Source organism: Hydractinia symbiolongicarpus, chromosome 4 (assembly GCF_029227915.1).
Source record: "Hydractinia symbiolongicarpus strain clone_291-10 chromosome 4, HSymV2.1, whole genome shotgun sequence".
Taxonomy (NCBI): Eukaryota; Metazoa; Cnidaria; class Hydrozoa; order Anthoathecata; family Hydractiniidae; genus Hydractinia; species Hydractinia symbiolongicarpus.
Window position 1 is genome coordinate 13,516,692 of NC_079878.1, and position 16,884 is coordinate 13,533,575.

The 16,884-nt window shown below is 34.0% G+C and overlaps 2 long non-coding RNA genes across 2 annotated transcripts; one reads left to right on the top strand and one right to left on the bottom strand.

Moving 5' to 3' along the window:
- Positions 1-3,372: 3,372 nt before the first annotated feature.
- On the bottom strand, positions 3,373-5,262 carry LOC130641412 (uncharacterized). The gene is made up of 2 exons (XR_008982455.1): positions 5,172-5,262; positions 3,373-3,603 (listed from the first exon to the last, which is right to left on the bottom strand). It is a non-coding gene; the product is annotated as an uncharacterized LOC130641412 (long non-coding RNA).
- A 9,988-nt stretch (positions 5,263-15,250) lies between these two features.
- Positions 15,251-15,903, top strand: LOC130641413 (uncharacterized). Its single transcript, XR_008982456.1, has 2 exons — positions 15,251-15,328; positions 15,456-15,903. It is a non-coding gene; the product is annotated as an uncharacterized LOC130641413 (long non-coding RNA).
- The last annotated feature ends 981 nt before the right edge of the window (positions 15,904-16,884 follow it).

Consider the following 16,884-nt stretch of genomic DNA (forward strand, 5'->3'; position numbering starts at 1 on the left):
TCCAGATGGTATTACGATTTTCAGAAAAGACACCAATACGGATCTTTATACACATTTTACTAGAGATGTACCCTGGCAATACCGTACGGCCTGGTTACGAAGTTTAGTTAATCGCGCTTTAAAAATTTGTCTCCGATTAAATTATCTTCGGAAATCGCAACGATTAAACGTTTCGCATCATGGAATGGTTTTCCTAAACGTATTTGTAATTCAATAATAAATCGTTTATTGAATAATAATTTTTCATCGCTTAAGAATTCAATGGGTGATAATAAGCTCTTTTCCATATCACATGTTCACAATTAACCGTGGCGGGTCCAAAATGAAAGCGCAACATGAAAATGAGGTTTATTATAAATTATTTGTAGCGGGAAAATGCACCAAATACTTACAAATTTATACATTTTTGTTATTTTTTTGCTGTACTTGAGTGCAATATGGATCAGTTTTAAGTACTGTTACCTCATACTAAAAGAGTTAATGGTTTGAAAGACTTAGGATCGTTGCATGTTCCCGAACTAAAAAAGATTTTGTTTGTTTACTTGGAGAAAACATCTGGCACAAAAGCTGACCTTATCCTTTGCGTTTATGCTGTATTCTGTCGCATAACAAATGGTAGGAACATGTTCTACTGAGAATTTAGTGACAATCAAAGAGCAAACCCAAAGCATTTTTAGAGTCCTAAAACACGTAAAACGACTATATTTAGTGAGATAGTCTGCAGATTCTCTGGTTGGATCACATCAATTTTTATGCCGTGATAGAGACACTTATTGGCAGAAAAATAAAATTATTACTTGGCAAAAAAGTGGGGGGCTGGAGCCTCGTTTTCATGTTTACTGCGACGATACTCCTGTTTATTTTGTGGAACCGGAACAGATATGTCAATAGGCTTATTCATCTGTCAGTATTTGGTTCAGATTTCCTTATTTAGGAGACAGAAGCATCGAGTTGGCCAAGTCATGTATAGCGAGATCAATCGCAACTGTAAAAAAGATACACTTGTTTCAAACTACTTTATAATACAACAAAAGTTGAGCAAACACAAAAGAGTTGAGCAAACACAAACACAAAAGATCGTATCTCTTTATTGGGTCAATCCTCCGTTGTTTCTGAGTTTACGTGTCTTGTGTGCTATGATAAATATATTGGCAAAACGGAACGAACCTTACACGAACGTATAACTTGAACATGCTTAGTATGATAACAACAGTGCTGTACGTAAACATATTGACAACTGTACGGGGTGTTCATCACATCATCCGGATTCGTAATTCCGATGTTTATCTGTTTAGACGTGAAACCAACTGACATGTCACATAATTCGCGCTCTTCGCATAATAATATGGCGAAGCACAACGTTCGTGTTCTCCACAAAAGCGATAATAGGACTATTTTAATCAAAGAAGCTTTGAACATTAAACAATTACGTCCTAACTTAAACTCTGTCGACTCATGGCCTCTAAGGAATTGTCCCTTTTTTAAATACCTTCAAAGGCTTTTGTAAATTCACTCTAATGATGACTTCGTTGTAAATCAAAATATTAGTATATTTTGGGGGAAAAAACTTTTTTGTGATTGTTCAGATCGCGCTGTTTCCGACGTTCTGCGTTAAGTCGGGAACGAAGTTTCTTTTCGGATTCTGCACTACAATGTAACCCGGTTATGCGCATGCGCATGAGAATAGTATAAATGCACGTGTTGTATCCTCGGGCAAGCCTCGGTCTTTGGTCGCGTGGAAAGCATCGCAAACTTTAACTGTCATTAATATTAATTGATGCAATTTTCGTTTTATGTACCGCACCGACGCAAATAATCAAGAAAATGTCGGCGTGAAGAAGAACAGACGGACATCGACAACTGTAAAGTGACCAGCTTCACGGTTTTCTTTCTTGGAAAATACGCACAAAAGATGCAATCCACATTTGGCCGTGGATACCGAGAAAGTTTTTAATCCAGTTGCTGGTCACAAGTCGGTCGATGTCAAGTGCAAAGATATGTGATGAATATGAAATATGTTTTATAAAATATGTCATGCGATGTACCACTCTACCAACCAATATACCAATACCAATACCAATAACCAATATAACAAGTTACTCCAATACTGTTGTTTTTTCTGTTCTAATTTATTGTTAGGAAGATGTGAAAAGAATGATACAAGCTCTCGTCGCAATGCATTTATTAAGATTCTGTTTTATTTTATTCTTTTTAAAACTGTCGTATGGACCTAGATTTTGTTATTAATTTGGCGAATGTAAAAAAAAAGTCTTTTAATTTGACAGGGTTTTTTTTGTCAAAACTACCAAATTCGCCAAAATCTGAAGGAATGTCTGTGAATTCGCTTTCTGAAAACCAAATTTGACATGTTCTGTTAATGAACTATAAAACAAGACGCTCTTCAAAATATGGTTCATCAGCTCACCTACCTTTTTGCAGACATTTAATCATTTTTTAATAAAGTTTGGTCTTTGCAATGTTACATCAAAACTGTTAAAAGACAACCTCTTCGCATGGTTATTTCTAATTTGCATGTTATTCCAACGCTTAATCATACTCCAGGTGCGGATCCAGGGTAAGTCAGATAAGTCGCGTGACTAAGTGTAAATTTGACGAAAAATGTTAGCCAAGCGAAGATGTCGACGATCCAGGCGTTGCAAACGGAGGGCGTTAAAAATTGTAATTTTTTTACGGCGAAAAGCCATGGTTCACAGCCCTCTCCAATTCGCCTATAGCAATGTTGACGTCAAAGTTGTGACGTCGCTACCATATAGACTGAGAGGGTTGCAAATTATAGCTTACAGATTTTGACTGATTCATTTTGACTAATCAGTCACTCAGTCAGTCAAAAATCAAATAGCTATGGCCCGCAACCCTCCCCATCTCACCTAAGGGGCCTGTGACGTCACTAGAAATTAAAAAAAAGGTTGCGAAGCATTGCGCAAGTTGCAAGCAAAATTAAACTATCCAATACTTCGTCCCTAGCGCTTCTTGTTTCTTTGGCGCTAACATCTTCCGAAATACATCAAAATTGAATATCATATAGAAGAACCCTGGGGACGAGGTAGGAAATGAACGCTCAGCGGAACAATTCGTTGCTCAAAATAGAATAGACTGCGCGAGTATTTGATGTGCGTGGGATATTCTTTTCAAAATGTGCGAGAAAATTAGATTACGCGAAACTAACAAAAACGAATAACGCGTGTTAAAATTTTGTACCGCCTTTTCCCACAGAATGGTAAAAGTAAAGAGCGCAATACAAAATTACACTTTTAGCAGTATTCCGAAAGATATGTGATACATCGAGTTGTACAACCCGCAGAAGTTGGTCCTAACGTTAACAATTTCGTAAATGACCTCACAACAAAACAGTATTTTTTTCACGTAAAAATACCGGCAGTAGAAGCCACAGAATCTGCTGGAACGAATTTCGAAAACTCACGGGAAACAATTAAAACAAAAACAAACAAATCAAAACAGTTTTTTAACTTTATCAAGATTTATTAAATAGCTTCAAATTTGGGCAGAAAAACAATAACGGATTCGCCTTCTTTTCACCACACGCATTAGAAGATTACATCACTTACTCCCATTGTACACAATCTAAAAGAAAAAGAAAACATTTTCATATAGTGAAGCTTCCAGTGCCTTTAAGGGATGGCCAAGTCAATGGAATTGAAAGCACTGTTTTTCATCTTATAAATAATTAAGGCTAATTCGGAAAAGTATAAAAGAAAAAAACTAAACAATTTGGCAACTTTACTAATTTTATACGCAAAGTTCCAACCATACCAACAGTTTCCAAATCTGACAAAATCATTTTAGAAGTGTTTATTTTTTTAGAATTTGATTGATGCAAGGCCAAGGGAAATTAAATAAGTTTATTGTCCTAGACCCATTTAAAAACATATGCTTCTCATCATTCGGGTTTTTTTCAACCAACATTAATGTAATCACCCAGAGGAAATTATAATGTCTCTTGTGTGTGTTTTAGAAGCTGAGTACACAAATACACAAATATTACAAGTGCTGAACTTTGGCAATCATATTTTGCAATCAGACCCTTTTAAAAACTATGCTGAACCATGCCAATTATTAAATTCAACACTAATAGAAAAGCACCTTGGATAGGATTCTTTGTTGGGCGAATAAAATGACTGACAAATGGTTTATCGTGAATGAAATAGTAATTTTTACACAAATAATTTAAAAAATAATGAACTTTGTTATGTGGGTTGTTCTCAAACACACGTGGGTGGTGGACAAAAAACTGTGATGTAATTTCTCTTGGTCTATTATTCCTGAGAATATTCTAAAATAAGAGGGTGTCAAAAAGCTGCAAACAGCCACATATATAAGGGCGAGTTCGGGCAACTTTTCCAATTAAATTTCCCGAACTTGCCTGGAGCATTTTCAAAATTCAATTCCTTGTAACATACCTTGTGGACGATAGTTGGAAAAAGATGCTTTAAGAGAAAGAAGTTAATAAAAATTAAAAGTTATTTATCAAGTAAATTTTATCAAAAACCATCAAAAACAGTTCTTTTAAGAACTTTACTACCACATAGTTTACTTTATGGTCTATGCAGGTTTTTTCGGGTGAATACTTCAATTTTTTTGCAAAACGCTAAACTTGCCCAAAAACGCCTGCACGTTATACGGCGTATGCAGCTTATCAGCACCCTTGTTCTAAAATTACAAGGAGTTTCGAAGATGCCCACGCCGTTTAGAGGACGTGGTGCTTGGGCATCCTTGAAGTTCTGTTTAATGACAGTTTTAATGTTTTAATGTCGTTTTAAACCTTGTTCTCAGGGAGGGTGTAGGGAAAACTAATTCCTATTGACAATTACATTGCTGTTGGTTTGATAGCAAAAGTGGATATTTTTTTAATTACTGTAACAGGTTACTTATATAATAAATAAAAAATGATAAAAAACGGTTGGTCAGCTCACTCTAGCGCCCAGAGCTATTTGTTTTGTCTGCGCCCTAGCTACAGGTTTTCCTATATCTGGCTATCATTTAGGTAGTAATACAGCTTCTCCATATGTATTCTACAAATTACTTTCAATTCTTTTATACAAAACTGAGCTCTAGCTAGCTACCTTTCGTGTGATTAAGCCTTACCTAGATTTGGATAAAACCAATTAAAATTGATAATATTGTATTCTTACATTTTCTCGGCGCGTTATAATTGTACAAATTACTTCAATTTTTCTTTAGGAAAGGGTACCTTACACAGGAGCTTTTCAATCCAACTAAAATCTCCAGAAAAAGCACAGCAACAAAAAAGCTTAAAATACACAAGTAAAGTCGATTAGAAACAGGACTAGCAATAACTTTTTTCAAAAGAAGAAAACCGTTTTTATACTATTATGTTTCATTAAAATACAACTATAATAGTATTAGAAGCAAAATTGCAAAGTAATTAATTAATTATTTATACCATAATTAGCTATAATACAAAGAAATAAGGCATATTTTTGGTCTGTAAAATATACGTGTCTAAAATGCCGACTACCGTTTCTTGTTCACGGCATATTCCTCTTTGTGTGTTCAAGTTCGGCGGACGTATAATCCGGACCAAAAGACGGGGGGGGGTCAAAATCCGGGGGTGGGGTCCAAACTTCCCTCGGTCCAAACTTATTTGTTTTATTAGAAAAAAAAATACCCTAGCTTTACGTGCAAAAATATCAGTCCTATTTCTTTACGCTGATTTTATATGATTTTTTTTCTATCGAAATTTTGAGAATCTCAATAATTCTCTTGGTATACCTCGCGTGTAGCAAACGTGCTCCACAATTTCGCTTCGCTCGCTTCGCTCGCAAAGCTCAATTGCTTTGCAAAAATCGTGACGTAATTTTCACACTCTATGCGTAGTCCAACAATATGTGGCCCGCAGCCGGCGAAGGAAATTTAGGTTCCGTACTGCGTGGTTACTGATAACCTGTTAGGCTATAGTTTTAACTCCCATCTGTCAGGATTAGTCAAAGACTCACGCCTTTTGGCTTGGATTCTTTCCGTACTATTATTGATTATGGCTGAAGCAGATATGTTGGCGCGGGTGCTTACTGATTTAAAGTGTGATAATTTTGAATCTGTTCGTAAAATGCAAAAAGAACTTTTAGAACGTGTTTATTCTCGAGCATTTTTGTTGTCTGGGGATATTTATCCCTTGGTTGGTAAAAGTTTTCATCGGAATTCAGGTCCAGATATATACCATCCATCTGAGAGGCGAGGTGTGAAGATAAAGGAATTATTGCTTTAAGGTGAGAAGTATGTTTTTTACTCTCCAACACACCTTGCATTTATTTAAAGGTTTTCAGTATATCTGCTACAAAAAGCTAGTTGGGGAGAGCTTTATACAAAAGACTATTAAAACCAAATACAAAAAGATTTAATTAGCTAATAGCTAGGGCTAATACACCTTTACGATAATTCGGAAAAAATAACACTTCATCGCAGCTTATTTTGCAATCAGAGGAGGTAAACATTACACTTTTATAAGAGTTTATTAAGGAGAAAACACGTTTTTTCGTGATAACTTTTCTTGCCACGTTTTGTTTTTAATGAAAAGTACACATAAGTTGTATCTTATTATTATTAACGTTTCCTGAAAATTTGAAAGAAATTGATACGACGGAAGTTAAAAAACTGGAGAAAACTTTTTTCCGATATTGTAAAACGATGGAGAGCCATAGGAACGCATGTACAATTGAATTATCATAAAGGTGTATTGTTTTTGTAATATGAGCTTTGAACTGAATTTTCAGTATTGCGGAGGAATTCTTTCTCAATTAATATTTGTGTTGTTATTAGAAGCAAGAACTTGACATCTGGATAAGTAAGGTTGGTGATGAAAATAAACAACTCTTCGAATCACTATTAAGAAACAAAGTTTGTTGAGTAAAAGGTCATGGTAAAATATATTATTTTTAGATCCAATCCATCAGGAGACTGTCTATACAGCTCAGCATCGTTGGTATAGGCATAGGTGATAATTCTCTTGTTGATGTTTTGAGAATCTTGACATCCATAGAACTTTTCTTGCATCCTTCCTTTTATTCCAATCATCCTTGTTTTCAATTTGCTTTTAAAAACCAAAAGGCAAATATTTTTATATCTGAGAAAAGTTTATTCAGATTTTCCCTTTCCCATATTGTTTGTGATATGACTCTTTCTCCTGAGGAGGCAGTTAAAGCAGAAGCAATCAACAACTGTACCCCCAAGACATGGTTTCTTGCCTTGTCAACAGTAATAAAGAGAAAAATTAACACATTTTACCCACAATTCGGTTTGTTACAGTTTGTTACAACTTTCTTTACACAGTGTATATTGCCACACCCATCTATTTTACCTGATGAAGATCAGTTAAAAATTTTATTTTGTTATGAAGATATTGTTAAGTCTGGTGTAGACTTCAAGCCAAATCATTACGTTCCCCTTTTTCCAGGTTGCAACTTTCTTAACTGAAAGTTGCATTTTCCTATTTCAGCATGCAAAAAGCAGTAAAAAGCCCTTCTTAATTCTTCTTTTAAAGTTCAAACGAAACTTGAGTTTAGCCCTATGAATAAACAAATATATCTGAATAAATACATGGGTTGAGGTGTGTTTCTATCATATCACATGTACGTATATTTCATCTTCATTATCCTGATCTTTCCATATTCTTATTGTTTTTGTTATTATTGTGTTTTATTTTGCTGTCCATGGCTGGTGTGATCATTTGATTCACCTAGTCATGCTGATGAAGCCTGATATTGGCAGAAACAGCAGGAGTTTATAAATAATGAAATATATTCACAATTGTCTCACTTTATTTAGTTAATCCCTGTTAATTTTAGTGCTTTTATCTATCTAAAATAAGACGTGTAAGACGGAGATTTGATTCTTATAAAAGATGTTCTTAGCAGATTTTGTTATAGCTTAGCGTTTCTTTTGGTCAATTTTATTAATAACTAGATAAATCGGAAGACAATTTTTCGGCGATTTTTGTACCCGCAAAGCTTAAAATTTAGCCCCCAGCTGCTAAATTCAAGACTCAGTCTTGACTAAGTCTTGAAAAAGTCTGGATCCGCCCCTGTACTCACATTGGTCATAGATGTATAATATTATTCACAAAATTTAGACTAAAGTATTATTAAAGGAACTACAAACCGGTTAAAATGCTCACATTCCGTATATCCCGCACACATATTAAAAATCAGGCAAACGCGTTTTGCGCAATAAACAGACCAGCGCACTTTGCTCGCTGGTTCGATATTTTTTTTCGAAGAGTATATTACAAAGAAAAATTTTAGCGAGACTCATTCTGGATGAAAACATGACCAAGGCTGGAGAAGATAAAAATTCTAGATATATCTATATGTTCGAGTCTGTAAATTACATACATGCCCGAAAAATAGCCATTTTGTTTTTCACCGCCATCAGCTCGACTTTCGTGTAAGTCACTAAAGTCGAAAACCAATAGCCGTTCCGTAGCCCCTTTAATAATATACAAAGTAGCGCACTTTCCAATTTCATCATATGGCATGATACACAAAGTAGTACTATTGATTTCATCATTTATACTGATAACACTCGCCCCCAAAAAAAAATTCCTGCCGGATGGACCCTTTTTTGTTTAAAAAAGATTATACACGATTGAGCTTCTAACATCCAACCATCAAACACGCCATCCGAATAAGCTAATTCATGTTGCGTTAGCAATATGGTTGCAGTCATAAAGTAGTTGCTGTTGTTACATTTGAATATGCTGCGGCGGCAACACTACGCACGTAAAGATAGTTTTGTATATAAATAACTATGTCGCGTCTCTTTGCGTACGTAGTGTTGCCACTGCAACATTGCTTGTGTGGTTCATGCATTTTTAAGAACCAGTTTAAGGTTTAAAATGATCTTTCACCATCGGAAAATAGGCAATAATTGCATTCTGTTAGATTAAAAATAATTTTAAGAAATATATATAACAGTAGAAGATGACTATTATAATCTTACACCAGGGCTTTTGTTCCTAACCGGTGCTGGGTTATGGGTTATGCTGTCCGACATGAAAAGATACTTATTATTATTATTCCGAATATTTACACAGGATATTGCCACTTCAGTGTTGGAAACACTGTTATCAATGTAGGTCTTGTGTTCGGAATGTATACATTAAGTATACACCAGGCATTACCTACCCAATTTCACTCACATGGCATGGGTTGACTCGTAGCTGTGGTAAAGACACTTGCTAAACATGCCCGCGCTTTGGACCGAACCACGGACCTTGTGATTACGAAGCCAGCTCCATAACCACAAGGCCACAAGCCACTTTTTAGGACCTGGGATTGAGTGCTTACTACAAATATTCAGTTTAAAGATGGGCGCTTATTTGGACTGGGTGGTTAATCGAGCACATGTCGCTTAATATCAGTCATTAACGGTAAAGGTTGTTCTACCGTAATTCTTCTAAAATTCTGAAATTTGAACATTTTTTCCCTCTAATTATTAGTGCGGGTAAGTTTCGGAGTTTTCGGTTTTCCTCTTATCTAGTGCCGCAAGAATCAACGTTTGGTCAAGATTGAAGAAAGAAAATTGCATAAATAATAAAAAAACAAAAAAAAAACAAACAAAAAAAAAGCTCCCCTCATAATCTTAATGCGATAATAAGGAATATATACGAAGGTAAATTATCTTCTCTAATTTTTAGTGCGGCATGCCCAAAATAATTGCGGTTGAAATTCGCGAATAAATTTACGTGGTTTAAGGCTTTCAACATTTCCTGAAATTTATTTTTGCGGATTATCAGACGCGGAGTTTTATTAACTTTTGAAAAAAAACAGACAAGAAATGCAATTCTGGTAATAATATCCCATTAAAATGTCATCACATGAATTTTCAAAATCACATTCTTATCAGTAGACAACATCGTTTTCTCAGTCTATTTTCTCAATTGGACAGAATATAGTGACATTTCCTAAAAAAGGTTGAAATTAGGTAAAAGATTAATGATAGCCAATGTTGATTCTATGCAATATAAATATACTTCAACCAAAACAAAATCTTTGGACAACTCGAGACAATATTGTAGTGGAGGAAATGGGAAATTTTGGAAGTTGAATAATTAGCTTTGACCGCTTTGACCGCTTTTGCAGATTTAATTCTTTTAGATTTGTGTTCTGTGCTTGTCGAAACCATGTGTCGAATTTGTTAAAGAGATCTATTTTACAACTTAACACTTTCGTGTTGTGTACTATAGTAAGCGTGTGGGCTTTATCGATAAAAGTTTGATTAAAAAAATGTACCTTCGTCTCGGTTTGAGCGACAACGCCTGCTTTTATTGTAAAACTTTGCCGGTTTATTTTTAGCTAAAAAGATAGACATAAAATATACAAGAATAAAAATAACAAACAGTTTAGCAAACGGGAAATGTTACTGTGACCGTCTTTTAACAAAAACAACACATCTGCCCAACCTTCGTCCCCAGCATTCTTTTTCTATTTCTGACAATCTCAGAATCTTCTTGTCCAATACAGAGAGGAATATAAGGGAAATTTTTTTAAAACAGCAGGCCAAACTCTTTTTTTTTCTCTATATAGACTATAACATCATACCCCAGGGCTTTAGGTTTTTTAAATTGATTAAAATTACAGTGTAAAAATCCTGAAAAGTCTTCGGGACAAAGTTGCATAGACTCAATTTTTTTTTCTTACATTTATAATCTACTTTGGAATATCGACATAAAAAAATATATCGTATTTGCTCTATTATTCTTGCATCTCCAATATTCCCACCTCTCTAGTAAACCTACCTTTTCGGTATGGGTTTACTTCCGCCTTTCCAATTATACCGTAGGATTGCTGTAAGTTATATCCAGTTTGTATCGGTTCCCGTCTTTTCTCAAATCACCTGGGGCAAGGGTGAGTCTGTACCGTATCTGCATACTCAAATATTTCCGTCGCATAAATTGTAAGTAGCATTTTACAATAACTTCGAACGCATACATGTTAGAATTTCAATTAAAAGATGTAAAAGTTGCGTTTTTTATTGCACGGGGTCAGGTTTTTATGCTTTTTTTGTCCTCTAATATCCGACAACGACTTCATTTAGCACCGGGCTAAGTGGTCCCGACACACGACGTACAACATAACTAACAACCTTCATACTTTATCGACATAAAAAGCCGACAGACGTTCAGTCATACTTCTCCAACCAAATGGACCCGACAAATGAAACCGCATTATCCGACATCCTCTCCATATCACAAATACATATTTTTTCTGTCGATGGTCATACCAACGTAATATCGCATAATACTGCATAATACCTTCATAATACTCTCTGTCGCTACATAACAAATACATATTTTTTCTGTCAAATGGCCATACCAACGTAATATCGCATAATACTGCATAATACCTTCATAATTCATAAAAAATGCATAAAATTTCAGTCGATGGCCATAACAACGTAATATCGCATAATACTGCATAATACCTTCATAATACTCTCTGTTGTTACATAAAAAATACATATTTTTTCTGTCGATGGCCATACCAACGTAATATCGCATAATACTGCATAATGCTTTCATAATACTCTCTATCGTTCCATAAAAAATACATATTTTTTCTGTCAATAATCCATAACCAACGTAATATCGCATAATACTGCATAATACCTTCATAATTCAAAAAAAGTACATAAATTTTCTGTCGATGGCCATACCAACGTAATATCGCATAATACTGCATAATACCTTCATAATTCATAAAAAATACATAAATTTTCTGTCGATGGCCATACCAACGTAATATCGCATAATACTGCATAATACCTTCATAATTCAAAAAAAGTACATAAATTTTCTGTCGATGGCCATACCAACGTAATATCGCATAATACTGCATAATACCTTCATAATACTCTCTGTCGCTACATAACAAATACATATTTTTTCTGCTAATAATCCATAACCAACGTAATATCGCATAATACTGCATAATACTGCATAATACCTTCATAATTCATAAAAAATACAAAAATTTTCTGTCTATGGCCATACCAACGTAATATCGCATAATACTGCATAATGCCTTCATAATACTCTCTATCGTTCCATAAAAAATACATATTTTTTCTGTCGATGGCCATAACCAACGTAATATCGCATAATACTGCATAATACTGCATAATACCGCATAATACCTTCATAATTCATAAAAAGTACATAATTTTTCTGTTGATGGCCATACCAACGTAATATCACATAATACAGCATAATACCTTCATAATACTCTCAATCGTTCCATAACAAATTTATATTTTTCTGTCAATAATCCATAAGCAACGTAATATCGCATAATATTGCATATTGCCCTTATAATACTCTCTATCGCTACATAACAAATGCTTTTTTTTTTGTAGATAGGCTATAACCAACGTAATATGCCACATTATTCCGCAGTAGAAACAAGTATTCTCCCTGGAAATGACGTATCAAAATTTCTAAAGTAGATCAATTAATGCAAAGTGATCACAATTGAAAAAAACAACAGTTGAGGTTGAGTATACATCCATTTACCAATAGAAATAATATTATGGCAAAATACTCTTCTGCGAAATGATACATCAAAAGTCCTACATTAAAAGTCCTCAAGCACGCCAATCAAGAGAAGACTTTATACTTTAAACTAAACAAACACTGATGTTGGATACACGTCAATACACAAAGTGACACTATATTTTGGACAAGTATCTTACCGTGATATAAAAAAATGAAAGTTCTAAAGCAGACTAATCAATGTGTGGACTTTACACTGTAATTGAACAAATATTGAGGTTGGATACACATCCATCCACCAATAGAAGTCATATTTGGGCTAAATACCCTCCAAGAAAATGACACATCAAAAGTCCCAAAGCAGACCAATCGAAGGAAAAACTATTCACTATAAACCAAACCAACACTGATGTTGGATAACAATCCATTCACAAATAGACACTATACTTTGGACGAATACCCTTCCGCGAAAAGATGAAGCACGCCAATCAAGAGAAGACTTTACGCCTTAAATTAAACATTCAGTGAGGTTGGGTGCACATCTATGCACCAATAGAAACAATATTCTGGACAAATACCCCCTCGCAAATGACACAGTAAAAGTCTTAAGCTGTTAGATTTGAGGAAAGATGTATAGTATGCACTAAAAAGGCGGTTTTGTTCTATACCTATGCACATGCAATAGAGACGACAGTGATAGCTTGGATAAGACTATTTAAAAAATGACCTAATAGATCTATTCAAATAAAATGTTACTATACATTAAACAAGTGGTATTGTTCTATACTCATCCATACACCAAGAGATACGATGTTCTGGACAAATACCTTCTTGCGTAATGACACATCAAAGGTCCGAAACCAGACCAATCAAAGGCAAGGTTTTACACTACACAATATAGAATCTTAGATCCTTTAAAAGAGCAAATAAATTCAAAGGAAAACCATCTTCTGGGCAGTAATAAAGCAGAAATGCTGGACCCATTCATAAGTCAATGAAAAGGAAATTTTGCGAGAAATTTTAAGCTCCATTGAAATATTAGATGCCCTAGCAGAACAAGACAAATAAAATATATGTACGATACAGTAGACAAGCAGAGGTGGAATATACCCTTGCATACATCACTAGAAAGATACTTTTAAGAAATATCGCGCGCGAAGAAGATAACGTTCTAGCAGACCATTTGAAGTAAATCTTTACTTTTGCAAAAAGGCAAATCGGATACCTATTCATAGCTACATCGATAAAGTCGATAAATAAGTCGAGTCGATAAAGCCCATGGGAAAATTCACTAAGGCAGAAGAACAATGGAAAAATAGGTTGCTTTAGATTTTTTGCTGACGTCAGCAGTGCATGTACAAAAAGAAAATTGGTTAAAGTTAGTCATTCGTTGTCTGTAAGGTGTGGAGGTTGAAACGTTGACCAAAATAATGTATGGTATCGTATGTTTTTGACAAACGCTTAGGGAGATAAAGGGCTTAAAAATTTTGCTGACGTCAGCAAAGTCCCTACCAAAAGTTCCAAAAATATATCTTCACAAATTCGTACACCCGATGCATTCATCGTATAGATCTTGAAATGCTGATCAAGAAAATGTATAGGAACATGGACTTTTGACAAACGGTTGCAGAGATATTGGGGTTTGAAGGTTTTGTGATGACGTCCTCAACATTTCCATTCCGAAACGGATTCGGGGACCCAGGTTTGGGAAACTTACCTAAATTGGTCCCGGGTCCCTAATTACTTACGCGGCGAAAAATCACTGACGTTACCACCTCGTTTCCAAGTTATTTGGCCTCAAAGCCTTAAGTGCACTGTAATGGCTTCATTCATTTAATATAGAATATTGACGTTAAGGTAGTCTTATTGACGTCGCGCCGTAACGTCAGAAAATTTAACATATTAGACATGCATTTTTCAGTTACTGCAAAGAAAATTTCGGTAAGATCAAAGGAAAATGAACATATCCACTTTGCCTGTTATATATATATATATATATATATATTGTTTTGCTGTTTAGCTAGCTATTTTCTTGTCACTTGTAACGTATAATTATATATAATTTATTATTAGTATATAGATACAAGGCTTTAAAAAAGTGCGTGGATTAAGTTTTTTTTTTTAAGTTTTAAAATATTTAGATAAACCTTACACTAAATGTACATGATTCTGCATACATAACTTGTGTAATATTTATTATTATTGGTTTTTGTTATTGCGTTTTTGATTTACAAAGCACCAACCTTAATAATTAAATATATGGTCTTGATTACTTTTAGATATTCCAACATAAGCTAATACTTTTGTGACGGTTTTTTCATGTGGTAGTTTAAATTAAAAAGATAAATGTTTATCATTCATTTATTTTTTATGTTAAAAAATAATTATTTGAGGAAACTTATTTTTTTTAGGAAAATCTTTGTAAAACATTCACATAACCATTTAAGTAATTTTGTTTAGATAAATGCTGTAATGCCAAAAGGAAAATACTGGGTTAGGCAGCCAATGGTAAGTTTTTATTAAATTTGATTTGAGATTTGAAATTTGATTTGAGGTTTGATTTGAAAAAAATATGAAAGTAATGTTGTGTAGTGGGTTGCACGTACTATTACTTTCAGTTAAAAAGTCCAAAAATTAACGTGACAGAAAATAATTAATTGGATATAACAATTTAATTACTATGTTGTGCTTTTTTTATGGTTTATAGAGAACAGACAAAAGATATTGCCGAAAGAAACGATGGTGAAAGCATTAGAGAACAAAGAATCCTTACAACAAGTGAAGGTTAGTCCGAACATACTAACTGTTTTCATGTTAGAGAAATGCTCGAATGTTCGTTGTTATCAATCTCAAGAAACCCTTTCGTATTAACGAATAAGATTTGTTACATTTTTATTTATCTTATTTTTAGTGAAGAAACTCAAAGTCGCGATAACCTAGATTCACAGCAAGCATGACGAATTCATGGTGGTTCTGTTAAATTTAAAATATGAAATTATTGATAGATAGACAATTTGTCAACCAGACCTTAGCTTTTGCAATCTTAAAGTTAAAGTCCAATAGACAAGTAAAAATGAGGGCCTAAAAATATTTTTCCGTTCGACTTCCTTTTGAATATTTTTCATTTTGTGTCGTAGTGTAAAACGTTTGTAATATTTTTTTGCATATTGGGAAAAGCTTCCAAAAGGGAACAAATCCATAGGTCAGCTTATTTTGATTCACCACACAAAAAGCTTAGGGATGAATTTCCCGTATTTAAAAGCAATCCATACACATTGTTTCAGTAAATTCGGTCTTTGAAAAAAACACGTTTGGGGAGATAATTTACCCGCATTAAGAAGCAATCCATACAAGCAATCCATGATATTCAGTTCTTTTAGTAAATTCGGTCTTTAGAAAAAACATTTAGGGAGATAATTTATCGGTATTAAGAAGCAATCCATACATATAAAATTCAGTTGTTTTAGTAAATTCGATTTTTGAAAACAGAATTGGGGACACAATTTACCCGTATTACGAAGCAATCCATACACATTAAATTCGGTTTTTTTAGGAAATTCCATCTTTGAAAAAAACATTTAGGAGACAATTTACCCGTATTAGAAAGCAAACCATACATATAAGATTAGCCTGATATAACAACTTTGACCTTTTGCAAAGAAAACTTAAAAAAGAAATTAATCCATGCAGATGTGATTAGCTCAATTTTGTAAATTAAGCATTTACAAAACTAAGGAGAAAATTTCCAAATCAAGATCCATACACGCGACATTAGCCCGATTTTAGACAAAAAGTAATCTATACACATGAAAGCAGCTTATATTTGTAAACCAGGTTAGGCCGCTTCAAATACGTTTTAGATCGATTTCTCTAATTGAACAAGTAATCTACGACACACCAGATTAGCTTTAATTTGTAAGTTGGGCATTTTCAAAAAACAGTACTCTAAGGGTTAAAAAGAGATTTTCCACTCGTTTGCCTTGTTTCGTTGACTGAAAGCTAATATTTAGAAGAAAAAGTTCCGAATCGAATACTACACCGTGATATCATTCGTAATGCGCACTCTGTTTGTCTTGTTTCGTTGAATTCAGAGACTGAAAACAAATTTTTCGAAGAAAAAGATCCGAATCGAATACTAGACCATATTATCATTCGTAATGCGCACTTTGTTTAGACCAAAAATTTTTTGTTGATGTTTTTAACTTAAAATATAAGTTAGTTTTTTTAGATTTTGACCTGAGCTGTGGCATACGGAAATTTAATACATACAGTTTATATTTTTACTCAATGGTGTTTTAATTAGAATTTAGGAAAAAATAATTTTTTGAGGAAACTAAATT